Here is a 19,589-nt window from a genome sequence, read left to right as displayed (position 1 = left end):
TGTGGCTAGTACATTTGTTACAACTGATGTAAAAATGTTGATAGCTACTAACCATGGTCAGTAGTTTACATTATGGTTTACATTTTAGACCATATACTTTTATAAATTTTTGAGGAAATTTAACATGGCCTGTATCCATCACTGCAAGATCATGCAGCATACTTCCATTTTTCCCTACCTATCTCCTTTTCCATCTATTCTGTTCCCCACTCCCCCTCCCCTCAAGACCCACAGCAACCACCAGGTTTTACTCCTTGAAGAACAAGATTCATAGATACTTGCAACAATGCTGAAGGCTTGACACATTAGTCTGTCCTCCCCTATTAGGAACTTTCCATATTCTCAAGAGACACCCTCCCCTCTGTTTGAGGACATATTGGGCCTCCCCAGTATGGGAGTCCAACTCTTTCCCACTCATTATGTGGGTCTCCCTCCACCGAAACAACACACTATGACAAAACAATCACTTGCACATTCTCTAAAAGACACCCCAGGTGCGCCCTGTCCCAAATGCCCCCCATCGAAAACCCTAAACCCGTAAACTTTCCTTGTCATATTGCCAAAAGAGTGTTTTCAACACTGTAGTTTCAACCACGTACCTCTCAATCCCAGTGTTCACCTGTTCTCTCTCCCAATTCTCCCCCAGTTCCATGGACCATCTAACCCATCCTCCCCACCCTAGCCCCCTGTCAAGTATGCACCACCCAACCCAATAGTATCCCTACAGCCCTGTCATATCCCTTTACCACACAACTACTCACTTTCACCTTATCCTAGATTTTGTCCATGTGGGTGTTGGCTCACGACCTTCTTCTCCCTTTCTTTTTCCTGTAAACCTATCTTCCAGACCCTAGCTCTCTGACTCAGCTCTATTTACTTAATTCATATCAGAGAGGTCATGTAATATTTGTCCTTCAATGCTTCATTCAACATAAGGTCCTCAGATTCAACCATGTTATCCCATGTGTTTATACTGTATTCCATCTTATAGCTGTATAATATTCCATTGTATGTATATATACTACATTTTGTTTATCCATTCATCTCTCAGTGGGCATTTGGGTTGATTCCAACTTTTGGCAATAGTGAATAATGCCACTATGAACATTGGTGTGCATATATATGTTCATGTCCTTGCTTTCAATTCTTCTGGGTATATACCCAGCAGTGGAATTGCTGGGTCATATGGCAGGTCTATAGTTAAGTTTTTGAGGAACTGCAAAACCGTCCTCCACAATGGCTGGACCATTCTACGTTCCCACCAGCAGTGAATGAGTGTTCCCATTCTTCCACATCCTCTCCAACACTTGTAATCCACTTTTTTAATGGCTGCCAGTCTAGTGGGTATAAGATGGTATCTCATTGTACTTTTGATTTGCATTTCCCTAATAGCTAGTGATGTTGAGCAACTTTTCATGTGCTTTTTAGCCATTTGTATTTCTTCTTTGGAGAAGTGTCTGTTCAAAACACTTGCTCGTTTTTTAAATGGGTTGTTTGTCTTTCTATTTATGAGATATAGAATTTCTTTATATATGCTGGATATTAGACTCCTAACAGATATATTGTTACCAGATATTTTCTCCCATTAGGTAGGCTGTCATTTCACTTTCTTGACAAACTCCTTTGAGGTGCAAAAGGTTTTAATTTTGAGGAGGTTCCATTTATCTATTTTTTTCTTTTGCAGCTTAAGCTTTGGGTGTGAAGTTCATGAAGCCACTTCCTATTACAAGGTCCTGTAGATGCTTCCCTACATTACCTTCCAAGGTCTTTATGGTCTTAGCTCTTATATGTAGATTTTTGATCCATCTTGAGTTGGTTTTTGGATAAGATGTGAGATGGTGTTCCTCTCTCATTCTTTTGGATATGAATATCCTGTTCTCCAAGCACCATTTGTTGAAGAGGCCATTCTCTTCCAGATGAGTGGGTTTGGTGGCCTTGTCAAATATCAGATGACTGTATATGCAAGGATCTGTATTAGAATTCTCAATTTTGTTCCATTGGTCAGTATGTCTATCCTTGTGCCAATACTATGCATTTTTGAGCATTGTAACTTCGTAGAATGTTTTAAAGTCAGGTAGTGTGGTTCCTCCTATTTCTTTTTTTGTCTTTCAATATGTCTTTGGCTATTCAGGATCTCTTGCCCTTCCAAATAAATTTCATAGTTTTTCCAATTTAGTGAAAAATCCTGCATTGGTTTTTATTACGATTGCATTAAATCTGTAGATTAGTTTGAGTAGGAGAGACATATTAATGACACTTAGTCTTCCTATCCACGAGCAGAAATATTCTTCCATTTATTTAAGTCTTCTTTGATTTCCTTTAACAGTGTTGTGTAGTTTTCTGTGTATAAGTAATTTAATCTTTAGTTAAATTTATTCCTAGGTATTTGATTTTTTTAGTTACTATTGTAAATGGTATTTTTTTATTTGCTCCTCAGATTTCTCATTATTGGTGTAAAGAAATGCTACTGATTTTTGTGCATTGATCTTATAACCTGCAACTTTACTGAACTCATTTATAAGTTCTAGAAGTTTTGTTGTAGATTTATCAGGGCTTTCTATGTATAAGATCATGCAAATCGTGAAATTTTTACTTCTTCCTCTTGAATTTGGATGCCTTTTATATCTTTTTCTCATCTCAGAATTCAAGCAAGTACTTTTAACACAATTTTAAATAGGAGTGATGATAGTGGGCATCCTTGTCTTGTTCCCAATCTTAGAGGGAAAGCATTTAGGATTTCACCATTGTATATGATTTAGCTGTGGGTTTTTCATATATACCCTTTATCATGTTTAGAAAATTTTAGAAAGTTTCAGGAAAGGGTGCTGTATTTTGTCAAATGCTCTTTCTACATCTATAGAAATGATCATGTGATTTTTTTTCTTTCAATCTCTTTATGAGTTGTAGTATGTTGAGTGCCTTTCTTATGTTGAAACTTGCATAAGAATGCTTGCATACTTGGGATGAAACCCACTTGGTCATGGTGTATAATTAATATGATGTGTTGTTGAATATAATTAGCAAATATTTTGTTGAGGATTTTAGCCTCTAGTTTCATTAGAGAGATTGGTCTGTAATTTCCCTTTCTTATGGCATCTTTGATTTTGGTATTAGGGTAATGTTGGCATCATAGAATGAGTTAGACAATGCTCCATCTACTTCTATTTCTTGGAAGAGTTTAAGCAGGATTGATGTTAGTTCTATCCAGAATGTTTGGTAGAATTCAACCTGTAAAGCCATCTGGTCCTGGGCTCTGCTTAGTTGGGAGGTTTTTTAATGACTGATTCTATCTCTTGTGATTGGTCTGTTGAGTTCATCCATTTCTTCTTTCATCAATATAGGTTGTTTGGGTGTTTCTAGGACTTTTTCCATTTTCTCTATATTGTCCTTCTTCTTGGCATATAATTTTTAAAGTATCCTTTTATGATACTCTTTATTTCTGTGTGGTCTTGATGATATCCCCTTCCTAATTTCTTATTTTGTGTATTTGCATCTTCTCTCTTTTTTTTCTGTTAGTCTAGGTAAGGGTTTGTCAATTTTATTGATCTTCTTGAAGAACCAGCTTTTGGTTTTATTTTTTCTAGTGCTTTCATATTTTCTATTTCATTTAGTTCTGCTCTAATATTTGTTATTTCCTTCTTTCCACTTCCTTTGAGGTTAGTTTATGTTTCTTTTTCTAATTCATCCTAGTGTGCATTTAGATGTTTGATTTTATCTCTTTCTTCTTTTTTGATATATGCATTTATGGCTATGAATTGCCCTGTCAGTACAGCTTTTTCTGTATCCCATAGGTTTTGATTTGTTGTGCTATCATTTTCATTTGTTTCAAGGTAATTTCTGATTTCTTTTGAAATTTCCTCCTTGACCATGTTTGTCTAATGTGTTGTTTAACCTCCATATATTTGTGCCTAATATGGTTCTCTGGTCCTTACTTATTTCTAGCTTCATTCCATTGTGGTCAGAGAAATTATTTTGTAGCTTTTCAATGTTTCAAATCCATTGAGAATTTTTCTGTGGCCTACCATGTGGTCTATCTTGGAGAATGATCCATGTTGTTCTTGAGAAGAATGTATATCCCACTGTATTTGGATATAGTATTTTGTATATGTCTATTAGGTCCAGATCCTCTAATGTATTATACAAAGTCTTAGTTTCTCTATTGATTCTCTGTTGAGATATTCTGTCTAATGGTGATAATGGTATATTAAAGTCCCCCACTACAATTGTAGAGGCATCTACTTCTCCACTTAGTTTTTCCAGTGTTTGCCACATGTATTTTGAGGCACCCTGGTTAGGTGTATAAATGTTTATGATTGTTCTTTCTTCTTAAAAGATTACCCCTTTTACTAATATATAGTGTCCATCTTAGTCTCTTACAATAATTTTGCATTTAAAGTCTATTTTGTCTGACATTAGAATAACTACTCCCACTCTTTTATGGGTTATTGTTTGCTTGTAAGATTGTTTTCCAGCCATTCACTTTCAGCCTTCTTGAATCCCTGGGTCTAAGGTGGGTTTCTTGTAGACAGCATATAGATGAGTCATATTTCCTTATCCATTCTGCCAGTCTGTGTCTCTTGACTGGAAAATTTACCATTAACATTTAGTGTTACTACTCTCAAGGAATTACTTACATTACCCATATTCTCTTTTGGTTTATGTACATCGCATGTTGTTTTTATTTCTTTTTTTGTCTTTGTAGTTGTTCTTACACTCTCCTCCAGCACTCTCTCTCCTATTTTTTCCTTTCAACCTGCAGCACTCCTTTTAGTAATTCTTGAAGGGCAGGTGTCTTTTTGACATACTCTCTTAATTTCTGTTTATCTGTGAATATTTTGAACTCTCCATTATTTTTAATGCCTGCTTTGCTGGATAGAGAATTCTTGGCTGAAAGTTTTTTTCTTAGTACCTTAACTATGTCATACCAGTGCCTTCTTGCCTCCATGGTTTCAGATGAGAAATCAGCACTTAATCTTACTGAGTTTCCCTTGTATGTGTTGGTTCTCTTTTCTCTCACTGCCTTCATTATTTTCTCTTTGTCTTGAGCATTAGGGAGTTTGACAAGTATATGTCTTAGAGTAGGCCTGTTGGGGATTTATACTGTTTGGGGTGCATTGTGCTTCCTGAACATGTACATCCATCTCCCTCAATAGGTTGGGAAGTGTTAAGCCATTATTTCCTCAAACACTCCTTCAGTCCCCTTTCCTTTCTCTTCTCCCTCTGGGATGCCTATAATGCATATGTTTGTGCACTTTGTGTTGTCATTCAAATTCTTAAGTCCCTGTTGAGTTTTTTTTATCTTTTTATCTATTTGTTCTACTATCTGAGTTCAGATGTACTGTCTTTCACATCACTAATTCTTTCCTCTGCCTATTCAAATCTGCTGTTATGTTCTTCCAGTGTATTTTTTTATTTCTTGGATTGTGCCACTCACACCATCATATCTGTTCTCTTTTTATGTATGTTTACAATGCCTTCAGTATGTTCTCCCAGTGTCTTCTTAATATCCTTAATTTCTTCCTTCTCTTCATTAAGTTGGTCCATGATATTTGTTTGGTCAGCTTTGATTACTTGTTCAATGTACTGCATTTCTTCCTGGTTTTTAGTTTGTTTGTTGGAGTGGGCCATGTCTTCCTGTTTCTTGGTATGGCTTGAAATTTTTTGTTGCTGCCTGGTCATCTTTTTATCTTGATGGCTTTATTTAGTTGATTAGTTTCTCTACTCTAGGGTATTATTTAGCTGCTGTTTGTGTGCAAGTGTTACATTTTCTATTTGACACTTTGTTCTTCTTGTTCTATTTTCTTGCTGTTTTCTATGTTCTCTTGAAGGAAAAAGATTAGGGCCAGAGAAGGCAAAAGAGATAAGAAAAGAAAAAGGAGGGAAACGGACTTTGGCCCAGTGGTTAGGGCGTCCGTCTACCATATGGGAGGTCCGCGGTTCAAACCCCGGCCTCCTTGACCCGTGTGGAGCTGGCCATGTGCAGTGCTGATGCGCGCAAGGAGTGCAGTGCCACGCAAGGGTGTCCCCCGCGTGGGGGAGCCCCACGCGCAAGGAGTGCGCCCGTGAGGAAAGCCGCCCAGCGTGAAAAGAAAGAGCAGCCTGCCCAGGAATGGCGCCGCCCACACTTCCCGTGCCGCTGACGACAACAGAAGCGGACAAAGAAACAAGACGCAGCAAATAGACACCAAGAACAGACAACCAGGGGAGGGGGGGAAATTAAATAAATAAATAAATCTTTAAAAAAAAAAAAAGAAAAAGGACAACAGTAATAATAATAGTAAAAGTTAGAAGAAGAACCATATAAGACCTAAGAAAATGAATATTTAACTCATGTAAGCAGTGGAGAGTAAACTGAATAGAGAAAAAGGCCAGAATAATGAGGAGAGAGGGAAAAAGAAAAGAAAGGCCAAAAAGAAAAAAAGGTGATAAAAGAAAAAAAAACAGAATAGACAAGACAGAAATAAAAACCAGAAAAACTGAGGTCTAAAAAAAGAGACGTGGATTGTAAGAACAACCACAGAGAGCAGAAGATAGAAAAATGAAGGAAGGAAAAGAGATAGCATTTGTAGACAAAATTGGTATACACAGAAAAGGGGAAATCAAGGAAGAGGAAACACAGCAAACAAGAAACAAGCTGATAGCACCTAACTGAAAAGAAAAAGAAAGTAAAGGGGGGAGGGTAGAGAAAGAGGGAAGAAAAACAAGAAAACAGTACAAACAAACACACGAGCCAGCAGTCAAACAAAAACTAAGGAAAAACAGTCTTCCCTCTTAGGCCCCTGTGGAGCTTCTCAGACTGCTGGTGTCCATCAATCAATTACCCTGCAACCCTCCCTCTGCAGGTTTTGAAGTGGGTTTTAGTGAGTAAATTAAGTTAAATTTTCAAACAAAAGTAACCTTTTTTAAGGAAAAATAAGAGACCCAAGAGAAACCAATACAAAAATAATGCCTATGTTTTCCCTGTCCTAAAGTATCAGCTGGGTGTTTGATATCCTGGTGGATCACTACTCTAAGAGGAACTGGGAATCAAACTAGGGACGTCATATATTCAAGGCAGAAACTCCTCCACTGAGCTGACTTTCTTGTTGGGTCAATTAGTGCTTCAGAAAGCTATCTAGTCACTTTCCCTCACAGGTTTCACTCTTTGCAGTTGGATAAATTCCTGCTGATTAGGAGTCTCTCCCTGCCTCCTTTCTATTCTTGTTGCTTTCTCTCCCAGAGCAGCAGGACTCAATAGCCTATGTGAGGGAATCTCCCTCACCTCTTCCAATCAGGTTGAGTTCACCTTTGAAATTCAAATGGCACCCTGGTGACTTAACTCACCACAGGAAAAAACGACTCTCAACTGTCTTCCAGACCACCTCTTCCTCCAAGGGCACCCTAAATAGACTCCTGGAAGCTTATTAAGCACTTCCTACTGCCCACCTCCCTTAGGGGAGTTGAAATTTTGATAGTTTTCAGAACGGGACTAGTCAATTGCCTTACTCCACCTTCTCCCAGGTCAAGTTTCTCACTCCCAGGGTTATTTAGGTAAATCAGACTGCCTCAGCAGATTTGCCTCTCCCCTCTTCCTGATGCTACCTTGAGCCAGCTTGTGTGCTTCTCAAAGCTCGAAGGGGGTCCAGGCAACCAAACCCACAGAAAGGAAACCCCTCTCCACCCTTCATCAGAACCCTCCACTCTTAGAGAACACCTCCTCCTGCTGGTGGCTGGGGGAGTTGGGGCTCACAGTGGCTTTTGCCTTGAGGGAGGGGCTTAGCATCCAGCAGTTTCCAGTCTCAAGGGCAAGAAACTCACAGTTTTAAATTAAACAATATATCTCTTTGTCTGGCTTTCTCTACATCGATGCCTGAAGTCTCCTGCTCTGTGGGTTCCCAAAACAGCTCACTTGGGTAATGTGCTACCATCACCACTTTACATTACTAAACCTTTTCATCAGCAACTCTTCACTCTTTAAAAAAATTCCCCATTTTCCCTATTCCCAGCCTCTTATAACTTTTAATCTACTTTCTGTCTGTGGATTTGCTTGTTCTATTAATAGATATTTCATATAAGTGGAATATCCAATATTTGTCCTTTTGTGTCTGGCTTATATCACTTAGCATAATGTTTTTGGGGTCCATCCATGTTGTCGCACATATCAGAACTTCATTCCTTCTTCAAAAAATTTTATTCCCCCTCCCCCTGAGATGACTCCCTTGTCTGTCTACTTGTATTCTTTAGGAGGCACTGGGAACCAAACCCGGGATCTCCCGTGTATAAGGTGAGTGCCCAACCTCTTGAGCCATTTCTGTTCCCTACTGGTTGCAGCATCCGCTGGTTTCGGTGTCTGCTGGTTGCAGTGTCTTGCTGGTTGTGTCATCCGCTGGTTACATGGTCTGCTGGTTGTGGTGCCTGCTTGTTGCAGCATCTGCTCATCTTCTTTAGGAGGCACTGGGAACCAAACCCGGGACCTCCCATGTTGAAGGTGGGCACCCAACAGCTTGAGCCACATACACTCCCCTTGAACATCATTCCTTTTTATGGCTAAATAGTATTTCATTGTATTGTTACACCACATTTTATTTAATCATTTATCTATTGGTGGACAATTAGGATGTTTTTACCTTTTGGCTGTTGCGAAAAAATGCTGCTATGAACATTGGTGTACAAATATCTGAGTTCCTATTTTCGAATATTTGGGGTATATGCTTAAGAGTAGAATTGCCTTAGAGTGGGTCTTATGGTAATTCCATGTTTACCATTTTGAGAAATTGCCAAACTGTTTTCCACAGAAGCTGCACCATTTTATATTCCCATAAGCAATGTGTGAATGCTTCCATCTCCCCACACCCTCACCAACACTTATTTTCCATTTGTAAAAAATAATAGTCATCCTAGTGGGCATGAAGGGTTATATCATTGTGGTTTTGATTTGCATTTTCTAAGGGCTAGTAATGTTGAACATCTTTTCATGTGCTTTTTGGCCATTTGTACATCCTCTTTGGGAGAAATGTTTATTCAAGTCCTTGGTTCATTTTTTTTGGTTGGGTTGTTTGTTGTTATTCTGGATATATTTATATATTCTGAATATTAAGCCCTTATCAAATATGTGCTTTGCAACTATTTTCTCCCATCCTATAAGTTTTTTTTCACTTTCTTGATAATGCCCTTTGATACAAAAAAATTTTTAATTTTATGACATCCAATTTATCTGTATTTTCTTTGGTTGCTTGTGATTTTGGTTTCATATCTAAGAATTAATTGCCTAATACAAAGTCTTGAAGATTCTCCCCTATGTTTTCTTCTATAGAGTTTTTATGGTTTTAGCTCTTATCTTTAGGCCATTGATCTACTTTGAGTTAATTTTTGTTTGGAATATGAGTTAGGGATCCAGTTTCATTATTTTGCATGTGGATATCCAGTTTTCCCAACACCATTTGTTGAAGAAACTCTTTTTTCCCCATTTCAGCATACATGAAACCCTTGTCAAAATTAATTAGCCATAGAAGTGTGGGCTTATTTCTGAACTCTTAGTTTTATTCCATTGGTCTATATGTATGTCCTTATGCTCATACCATATTGTTTTGATTACAATAGCATTGTAGTTAGTTTTGAAATATGGAGATGTGAGTCCTCCAAGACTGTTATTTTTCAAAAAGGTTTTGTATATTCAGGGACTCTTGCCATTCCATCTGAATTTGATGATTTGCTTTACCATTTCTGCAAATTTGCTGCTGGAATTTTTATGGGATTTCACTGAATCTGTAAGTCACTTGGGGTAGTATTGACATGTTAACAATAGTAAGTATTCCAATCCATAAATATGAGATGGCTTTTCATATATTTAGGTTTTTTATTTCTTTAAGCAATGTTTTGTAGTTTCTTGTATACAAATCTTAAACTTACTCCCAGATTTTTATTCTTGTAGATGTTTTTGTAAATGGAATTGTTTTCTTTATTTCCTTTTCAGATTGTTCATTTACTGGTGTATAGAAGCACAGCTGATTTTTGCATACTGATCTTGTACCCTGCAACTTTGACGAATTTGTTTATTAGCTCTGTTAACTTTCTTATAGATTCTTAGGATTTCCTGATACATATCATCATGCCATCTTGGAATAGACATCATTTTATTCCTTCCTTTCCAATTGCTCACTTACTTTTTTCTCACTACTCTCATTTCTTGAAATCCCTAATAGCCCATTCTTCTGGTTTTACTCCCTGCTTTCTGGTCTCTCAGAACTGATGTTCTTTTTAGGCTTCTTTTCTTTTTCTCTACCTCTATACCCTGAATTCCCCAGCTATCACTTCAGCCCTTCTTTTCATTGCCTCACTCAACTTCCTGTGGAGGTTTTTCTCATCTCTCCAATTATTTTAAAAACCACCCAGATGGATAAGGTATCCCAATTTCTCCAGCACAAATTTTTCTTTTGACTTCCAAACTCATATACCTACCCAAAATATTAATTGTATCTCTCAGGTTTCTCAGGTGTTACAGGTAGAAAATGTGATCTTTTTTTTAAGATGGTAGTTTATTGGACCATTTTTTTTTGTTTTTTAAAAGATTTATTTTTATTTATTTTATTTATTTCTCTCCCTTCCCCCCCCCCCCCCCCCCCACCCACTGTTTGCTCTCTGTGTCCATTCTATCACTGTGTGTTCTTCTGTGTCTGCTTGTATTCTGGGTACCAAACCCTGGACCTTCTATATGGTAGGTGGACACTCTATCAGTTGAGACACATCCGCTTCCTAGAAAATGTGATATTTGATTTCTAGCCCCCACAACAGTTCCTCCATTGGTTTTCTGTGTTAAAAACTCTCCCCTTGTACCTCAGAGCCACTCTCTATATTTCTCTACCTGCTCTATGTCTAGGATTCTACTCTTATGGACTGCATCAACTTTGGATTCTGGCTCCTGTTTTGGGTTCTTCCATGGGAGGCAATGGGAGGAGGCTGGAGGGTAGGAGGAAAAGGAAGCTGGGGCCTTTAGTTCCCTGGCTCCCCTCCAGCAGCCTTTGGTTGATAGCAGCTGCCTTCTTCTACAGAAGGCCACCGTTTCTGAGTCCCAGGAACTGATCTCCCCTTCCTTTTTAGGCCCAGGGATGACATGGGCTCCTTGGGCTGCTAGTCCTGGCGTTCTTCACTCTCCTTTGTTTATTTCCCTTAACTCTGCCCACATCTTTGTAAGTAGTTCCTTCATTAAATTTTCCTTGGTTAACCCATTTGAACATATCATCAGTTTCCTCCCAACATTCAGAATGATTATCTTCCCACTCTCAGTAAATCACCACCACCTACCAGGTTGCTCAAGCCAGAAAATTGGCATCATCTCTTCTGATCACGTTCCAAATCTACTCCACAAGATGATCCTCTTGACACTACTTCCTATATACATCTTGAAATTAGTTGTTTCTCTCCTTGCCATTGCTCAGGAATAGCTTCCATACTGGTCTCCCCATTTTACTCTTGCCTTATTCCAGTCTATTCATTACATGCCAGACAAATAATCTTCTATAGATAGAAACCAGACCATATTACTTCCAAACTTAAAACTCAGTAATGAATTTCTTAAATTTTTGAAAAAAAATCTAAATTCCTTATTATCAGTCTACAAAGCCCTACACAATCTGATCTCTATTTATCTCTCCAAATTCATATCATATGTCCCTCCAACTTTCCCACGTATTCTCCAAGTTCACTGTCCTCCCTGATACTCTTTAAACTTGGTGAACTCATTCTTACCTAAGGGCTTTTGCTCATGCTGTTCCCTTTATAGGGAACTCTTGATTTCCTACATAAATATCATTCTGCTCTTTACATCTTCCTTATCATCCTTCAGTTTAAATGGTAATTCCTCCGAGTGGACTTCAGAATCAAGCTTACCAAATTCATTTCCTCTATCCAATCTTGCCCTCACACCATTATTTTCTTTCATTGCACTTTATTGATTCTTTTATAGTTTATTACACTTTATAATGATACATGTTAACTTTTTTCCTATTTGTTTATGTTTTTTTAAATTTGTTGAAATATATCACTCATACATAAACAGTAAGTGTCTATAACAGTTGTGAACTTACAAAACAAACATATATAACATCAAACAAACATATATAACATCTTACCCTATCACCAATAAACTGCATTTTTAAAAAATTTTTAACTAATGATTAAAGAGCATCGTCAAAATATTACTACTAAACAAAGCAGTTTTCCCCTAACCAATCCGTTTGTTATTATCTCTATATTATTTATTTATGAACATACATAAACAATTAAGTGTATAGTAAAAGTTGTGAACTTACAAAGCAAACATGGAAAACATCGAACAGGGTCCCATACATCAACCCTCCACTAACACCTTGCATTATCATGAGAGGTTTGTTATAAACTATGAAAGAACACTGTCAAAATCTTACTACTAATCATAGTCCTTATCTTACATTTGGTGTGTTTTTCCTCAACGCACCCTATTATTATTTTTAAATATATTTTTTTATGACAGAAGTTGTAAACTTACAAAACAATCATGCAATTGTGCAGAATTCCCAAACAACACCCCTCCATCAATATACCACAATGTGGATGTCATTTGCTACAGATAAAATAATATCATCTGATTGTTACCATGTCCATAGTGTACATTTGGCTCACATTTTCCATACTGCCTCAGTATCAACACAGTACATCTTTCACATAGATGCAAGAATATTATATTATTACTAACCACAGGCCATAGGTCATTCCAGCTGTATTTTTCCCATGCTTCTCCCCATTCCCATCACCCTGCAGTAGTGATGTACATTTGTTCTAGCTAACAAAGGACACTCTTGCATCTGTACCATCAACCATAATTTTCACCCACCTCTTGGTTTACTGAGCTATCCAGTTCCTAGATTATTCTCTAGTATTCTGTCAATTGGCATTTACATAACTAGACTACCATTTTCAGTCACATCCCAATTTATAAACTAGCTATTACTCACTGTGTGTTACCATCTACTCTATAACTTTCCACAATTTTACAGTAAAGCTAATTAAAACTTCCACATACATTAAACATCAGTAGTCCACTCAGTCGTTCTCTTATCTCCTTTAAGAATCCACCACCTACCACTAGGTCTTGAAGACATTTTCCAATAATTTCTTCTAGAAGTTTTATGGTTCTTGCTTTTATTTTTAATTTTTTGGTCCATTTTGAGTTAACTTTTGGATAAGGTGTGAGATAGGGGTCTTCTTTCCTTCTTTCAGCTATGGATGTCCAATTTTTTCAGCACCATTTGTTGAATGGATTATACTGCCCAAGCTGTGTGAGTTTGACAGGTTAGTCAAAAATCACTTGACCATACCTGTGAGAGACTGCTTCTGGACCATAAATTTGGTTCCATTGGTCTGTTGTGTCTGTCCTTAGGCCAGTACCATGTGTTTTTACTACTATAGGTAGGTATTATGATTTAAAGTCTGGAGATAAGGGTTCACTTTTCCTTTTTATGATGTTTCTGGCTATTTAAGACTCCTTACCCTTCCAAATAAATTTAATGATTGTGTTTTCAATTTTTTCTTTAATGCTGGTGGAATTTTTATCGGGACTGCATTAAATCTATATATCAATTTGAATAGAATTGACATCTTAATGATATTTAGTCTTCCAATCCATGAGCATGGAATGTTCTTCCAGTTATTTTGGCCTTTTTTTAAATTTCTTTTAACATTGAGTTGCAGTTTTCTGAATACAAGCGCTTTACATCATTGGTTAAGTTTATTTCTGACTATTTGAGTTTTATGTCTTATTTTATTTTCACCACTCCTTTGACACTTTTAGTTACATTTATTGATATAATCTTCAGTTCTAGACTCTCTTCCAGGCCCGTCTCTTCTGTCTTTTCTTTTCAGGCTCTAGCATACCCTTTAGTATTTCCTGGAATTCTGGTCTCTTGCTTAGAAATTCTCTCAGTTTCTGTTTATCTGTGAATATTCTAATTTCGCCCTCATTTTTGAAAGACAGTCTTGCTGGATATAAGGTTCTTGGCTGGAAGTTTTTCTCTTGTAGTATCTTAAATATATCAGACCACGGTCTTCTTGCTTCCATGGTTTCTGGTGAGAAATCAGCACTTAATCTTATTGGATATCCCTTATATGTTATGCACTGCTTTTCTCTTGCTGTTCTCAGAATTCTCTCTTTGTCTTTGGCCTTTGACATTCTGATGAGTATGTGTCTTGCAGTTGGTCTATCTGGAATTTTTTGGATGAGAGTACATTGCACTTCTTGGACAGGAATATCTATGTCCTTCAATAGGGTTGGGAAATTTTCTACCATTATTTCTTCAAATATTCCTTCTGCCCCTTCTCCCTTCTCTTCTCCTTCTGGGCACCCATGACGCTTATGTTTGCATGCCTTTTGCTGTCATTTAGTTCCCTGAAACCTTGTTCAATTTTTTCCATTCTTTTCTTCATCTGTTCTTTTGTATGCTCACTTTCAGAGGCCATTTCTTCAAGCTCACCAATCCTTTTTTCTGCCTCTTCAAATCTGCTATTATATGATTCCAATGTTTTTTTAATTTCATTGATTGCACCTTTCAATTCCCATAAGATCTGCTATTTTTCTATGTATGTTTTCAAATTCTTCTTTGTGCTCATCCAATGTCTTCTTAAATATCCTGAATCTCTTTAGCCATCTCATTGAATTTATTAAGGAGATTTGTTTGAACATCTATAATTAGTTATCTCAACTCCTTTATGTCATCTGGAGGCTTATCTTGTTCCTTTAACTGAGCCATAGCTTCATGTTTCTTGGTGTGGGTTATATTTTTTTGTTAGTGTCTTTGCATCTGGCTTCCTAGAGTATTTATTCTGGGTGCAGTTTTTCTCTTTAGTTTAGGGCTTCCTATCATTTCTCCCTTGCTGGTTGTGCAGTAGGAGCCAAGCATGTAGTTGGTCCTGTAAGCTGTGGAGGCTCAAGCTACCCTCATTGCACCAGGGATGAATGAAGCTTCTTCCAACTTTCTCCTTTGCCAGGGGTAGGCACAGAGTCACAGCTATGTGGAAAAATCCACATGCAGGCCTAGACTGTAGTTGCCCAGAGAGATTGATGAAGCTTCACATCCCTACCTCCCCTGCCTGGGGCAGCAAAGGAACTGCAGGTGTGGGCAGCAATCTATGCAGTGTGGATCCAAGATGATCGCAGTTGTCCTGGTAGACTTCTGATTTTCAGTCTATGCCAGCCAAAGTTACCTGCAGTTACTTATATAGGCTGGTGCAGGGCTCCTCAGCCTCTTCCCCGCCAGAGGTGGGGCTGAAGCCTAGGCAGGCTGCAGGTTGATCTGTGGGAAAGAAACTGGCTCCTACCGACACTGAGAGTTTCAGTCAGTACGGCTTCCCCTCAGGCTGCGGGCAGAGTCAAAATGGCGGCCACTGGCATCTTTCTGACTAGGGCTGGTTCACGCCCCAGCTGTTACCAGGGTGATCTTTTAGCCGTCTGAGTCTACCAACCAGCAGCCAAAATTTGCAGCCAACTGTCTCCTCCTCCCCTGTTTCTGGGAAATGGAGCTTCCAATTCCCCTCACAGAACAGCTCCTGGGGCAGCTCATGCTGCCAGTGTAGGATGATCACTGGCCTCCAGGGCTTGGCTGGTAATTTCCCAGAAAGGCTGGCGCAGGTCCCCACAGCTTCCTCCCCACTGGAGGTGGCACTGGGGCCTAGGCTAGAGCTGCAATATGATCTGCATGGAAAGAAGCCAGTCCTCACCAGTACTGGAATCTTCAGTCCTCCCCACTTCCCCTTGTGCCAGGCACGGAGTTAAGATGGCAGTTCCCAGCCTCTTCCTGACCTGGACAGGCTCAAGCTTTAGCTGGTCTCAGGATTATACTGCAGCCCACTGAATTTCCCCATCAGTAGCTGAAATTGGTGCCCAACCATCTCTTCCTCCCCCATTTTGGGTAAGTGGAGCTTTTAATTCCAGCCGCAGAATAACTCCTGAGGCGGCTTGTGCCTCCAATGGAGGATGGGCACCAGCCTCCAGGGCGTGGAGTGCTCTACTCGCCAGTCTTCTCTGCAGATGGGCAGTCTCCTCCTCCTTCCTTTCCTTCAAAGACATTGCTGGATACTCTTCTCGTCTCCTGGAGCCCCCAACAGGTGCTTTATCTAGCTCCAGAGAGCTCTGCGTGTTTGCTAACTGCGCTGTAGCAGGACCTGACCTTAGGAGCTCCTTAATCCGCCGCCATCTTGCTGGTTGTTGCCCTGTTTATGTTTTTTACTTGTTTGTTTCTCTCCTTTCTGCTCGGTTGTAAACTCTACATACTTTCTGCTAGGTTGTAAACTCTAGATACTTATGCCTGTTTTGTTCACCATTGTATACCCAGCTTTTAAAAACAGTTCTAAGAACTGGCTTTCAATAAATGTATTTTCAAGTGGGAATAAAATAATAATGTTACCTTAAAGGTTTCACAATAAATGGCAATGGAGGCCAAAGAGATTATTTTCTTAAAAAAAAGAGAATTCATTTTTGTATATAAAATCCTTTTGTAGTCCTGAGGGAATGATTAACATTTAGATGTTCTTAGCCTGTTGAAGAACCAGAAGAAACCACTTAGCTGCAGAGTAAATTTCAATTCCACAATGGAGATTAAAGTTTCAGCACTTAGGAATAATTACAAAGATGTTTTCCATTAAATATGCCCAAGAAAAAAAGAAAGGAAAAATAAAAGGCATGAAAACCCAATGGAAAAGCATTTCAAATGGCAATCAAATTATTACCTTTTTGGCAATCACAGGAAAATTATTTTGAAGCCTCAGGTCTTTGTCTAAGGTTCAAAGGCTAATCACTTAATGATGTGGTTAAAAATGCAAGAATCCAAAAAAAGCTTAGATTGAGCAAGGTATTTTTTTAACCATCATGCTATTACTAGACTCATTAAATGAAATGATGAAATCTGGTTAACCATCTAAAGAACCAGCAGTGCTTCCTTCTCTGAGGTGCTATAACACTTATTATTTGTACAGCTAACTTACTACTTAGTATTCTTAGTCATTAACTACAATTATTTTTTCATGTATCTGTGGCTTATACCTCACTGATATGTGATAAATTTTATGGCTAGGGATATGTTTTAAAGTTCTTTTTATTGCCCACATAATCTCCTAGTAATGTACATCTATTACTCTTGTTACTCAGAATCCATTCACTTTTCTTTGGATAAAATAGTTTACCTTTGTTTTCTTCTGAGAAAGCACTTCAATCCCTACTCTTGAGCATTGTGGCTTGATAAGTTTAATTCCACCTCTTGTTTAAGGCAACAAGCATATTTCCACACTCCAGCAACAGTAATTGGATAAGCATATAATTCCATATCAGGAAACATTTTTAACCTCTTCTGGAAGGAAATTTTGTTTTTTTCTGCTGGGTCTGACTGATGAAGTATATTGGAAACCATCTTGAAAACAACCACAAGGATAGAACGAATACTAAGATATGGAAACAAAGAAACAGGATCCTGGTCATATCTGAGTCCTGGCTTATACATCTGAAAAGAGTTAATTCTTAGACTCTGAATTCTACTAAAACAAGTACCATCCATGGGTTGGCTTAAGCACAGGAATTTATTGGCTCCATTTCAGGGGCTGGAAGGCTAGCTTCTTCCTAGGGTCAGTGTTTTCTAGCTGGCTGGCAGTCTCTGGGGTTCCTTGGCTTCTCTGTCACATGTCAGTGCACATGGCAGCATCTTTTCCTTTCTTTTCTAGCTTTCATTGACTTTCAGCTTCTGGCTGTTCCCCATGGCTTCTCTCTCAGTGGCCTTCTCTATAAGGCCTCCAGTAATAGGATTAGAACTCATCCTGATTGAGTTGGGTCACAATTTAACTGAAGTAAACTTATCAAGAGGTTCTGTTTACAAGGGTTTCACATAAACAGGAATGGATTTAGTTTAAGAATGTGTTTTTCTGAGGTACACAACTCCAGCCACCATTTGGGAGTAAATTTACTTTTTCAAAATTTGAATTGGTAGTTATGTCAGTTGCAACCAAAATAATTCCTGTACACAGAGGTACTTGATTATTGTTTTTGATTGTTTTCATCAGTTTGCTCTTTGTTTTGGGCCTTGTTATAAAGATATAAAAAGTTTCTCTTGATTTGATTAAAATGGAAAAAGAAAATCTTTGCCATAAACATTCCTTAGTTCTTTTGTGTAAATCATCCTTATTTGAGATACTAGGAATTATTTATTAATATATTTCTATTTCTAGGCCATTCCTAGTGTCTGGGAAACTTTCTCTCTGATGTTTCTGAAGACAAATAAGTATATCTCTGAATTTTATGCCCATTTTCAAACACAACTTTCATAAAATTGTGTTGAAACAATGCATTTCTTTGTTTTTGTCATAAACTGTATTTGTGGATATTAGCAAAAATGATAGTGAAGGTAGTTCCAAGAAGCCATCCCTCCACAGACACATCGAAAAATCAAGGAAAAATAGGTCAGAATCAATTTTGTCAGAACTCTGAAAAACACTTCATGGTTCACAGTAAACAAGAAAATGCTGAATCAAGAAAAAGAAAATGTCAACGGTAGGAAAGCTTTGTGGTATTTTTACTTGCCCTTGATCTATCCCCTCCCTTGTACATTTGGTGGTCTAGAAGACAGCAGACTTTGATAACAAATGTGGGAAACTAGTGCCTGGTTCTGGAGAGAACATAGCAGACATGATTTTCAAAGAAATGGGCTTGTTTTAACCTGTCTGGGGGTTATCTGAAGGACTTACCAGGGGTACTTTTGTTTGTTTTGGCCTTACTTGGAACTCACTCAGGGTGTAAAAGTGGAAGCTACTCCTCAAAAACACTGTAAGGCTGATGAAAAACCTGCAACACGAGGCAAAAGTTACAACTGAGGATACAATTGAGCACCTTAAGCTTGGGAGGAGAAGCTGGGGAGAGAGTTTCTTTAGAAACTTACTGCATTCAAAATTGTCTGAAAATATTGAGGAACTTAAAAAGCCATAAAAATGACCATGGAAGAACACATGCTTAGAAAAATCTGAGAAGACCTTAAACTTACATCTTTGGCTGACTTTTCAGCTAAATGCAAGAAGGACGTGAAGGCTAAGACAGAATTATAAACAGCCTGGCTAATTGTTGAACGAGTGCCTCAATGTAGGGCAAATTTACAAAGGCTGGAAGAGTTTTCTTTTACTTTTCTCTGTCACTCATTACATGAATGATCCTATAAATGGAAAAATCCCAAAAGACTCACACCAAAAACTAATAGGGCAAACAGTCATTATTGCTCATGATTCTAGTGGTCAGCTGTGTGGTTTGGACTTGACTGATATTGGCATGGCTCACTCATGAGTCTGCAGTTAAGTGCAGGTAGGCTGGATTACTTTGCTTCTGGGGTTGTATGTCAGTCAGCTGGAGCATCTTGGCTTTCTTCCGTATAATTTCACATCATCAGCAGGAACGTCCAAGAGGGTAACAGCAAGATTCCAAGAGAATGAACAGAATCATGTAAAGCTTCTTGCTCTAGACTTGAAACTGGTACAATATTACATCTGCCACATTTTATTGGTTAAAGCAAGTCAGAAGTTCAGCTGAGATTCATAGGGTAGGAAAAGAAGCC

This window comes from Dasypus novemcinctus, chromosome 13, assembly GCF_030445035.2.
Source record: "Dasypus novemcinctus isolate mDasNov1 chromosome 13, mDasNov1.1.hap2, whole genome shotgun sequence".
Lineage (NCBI taxonomy): Eukaryota > Metazoa > Chordata > Mammalia > Cingulata > Dasypodidae > Dasypus > Dasypus novemcinctus.
The sequence above is the reverse complement of the archived record's forward strand: the minus strand, read 5'-3'. Positions refer to the sequence as shown.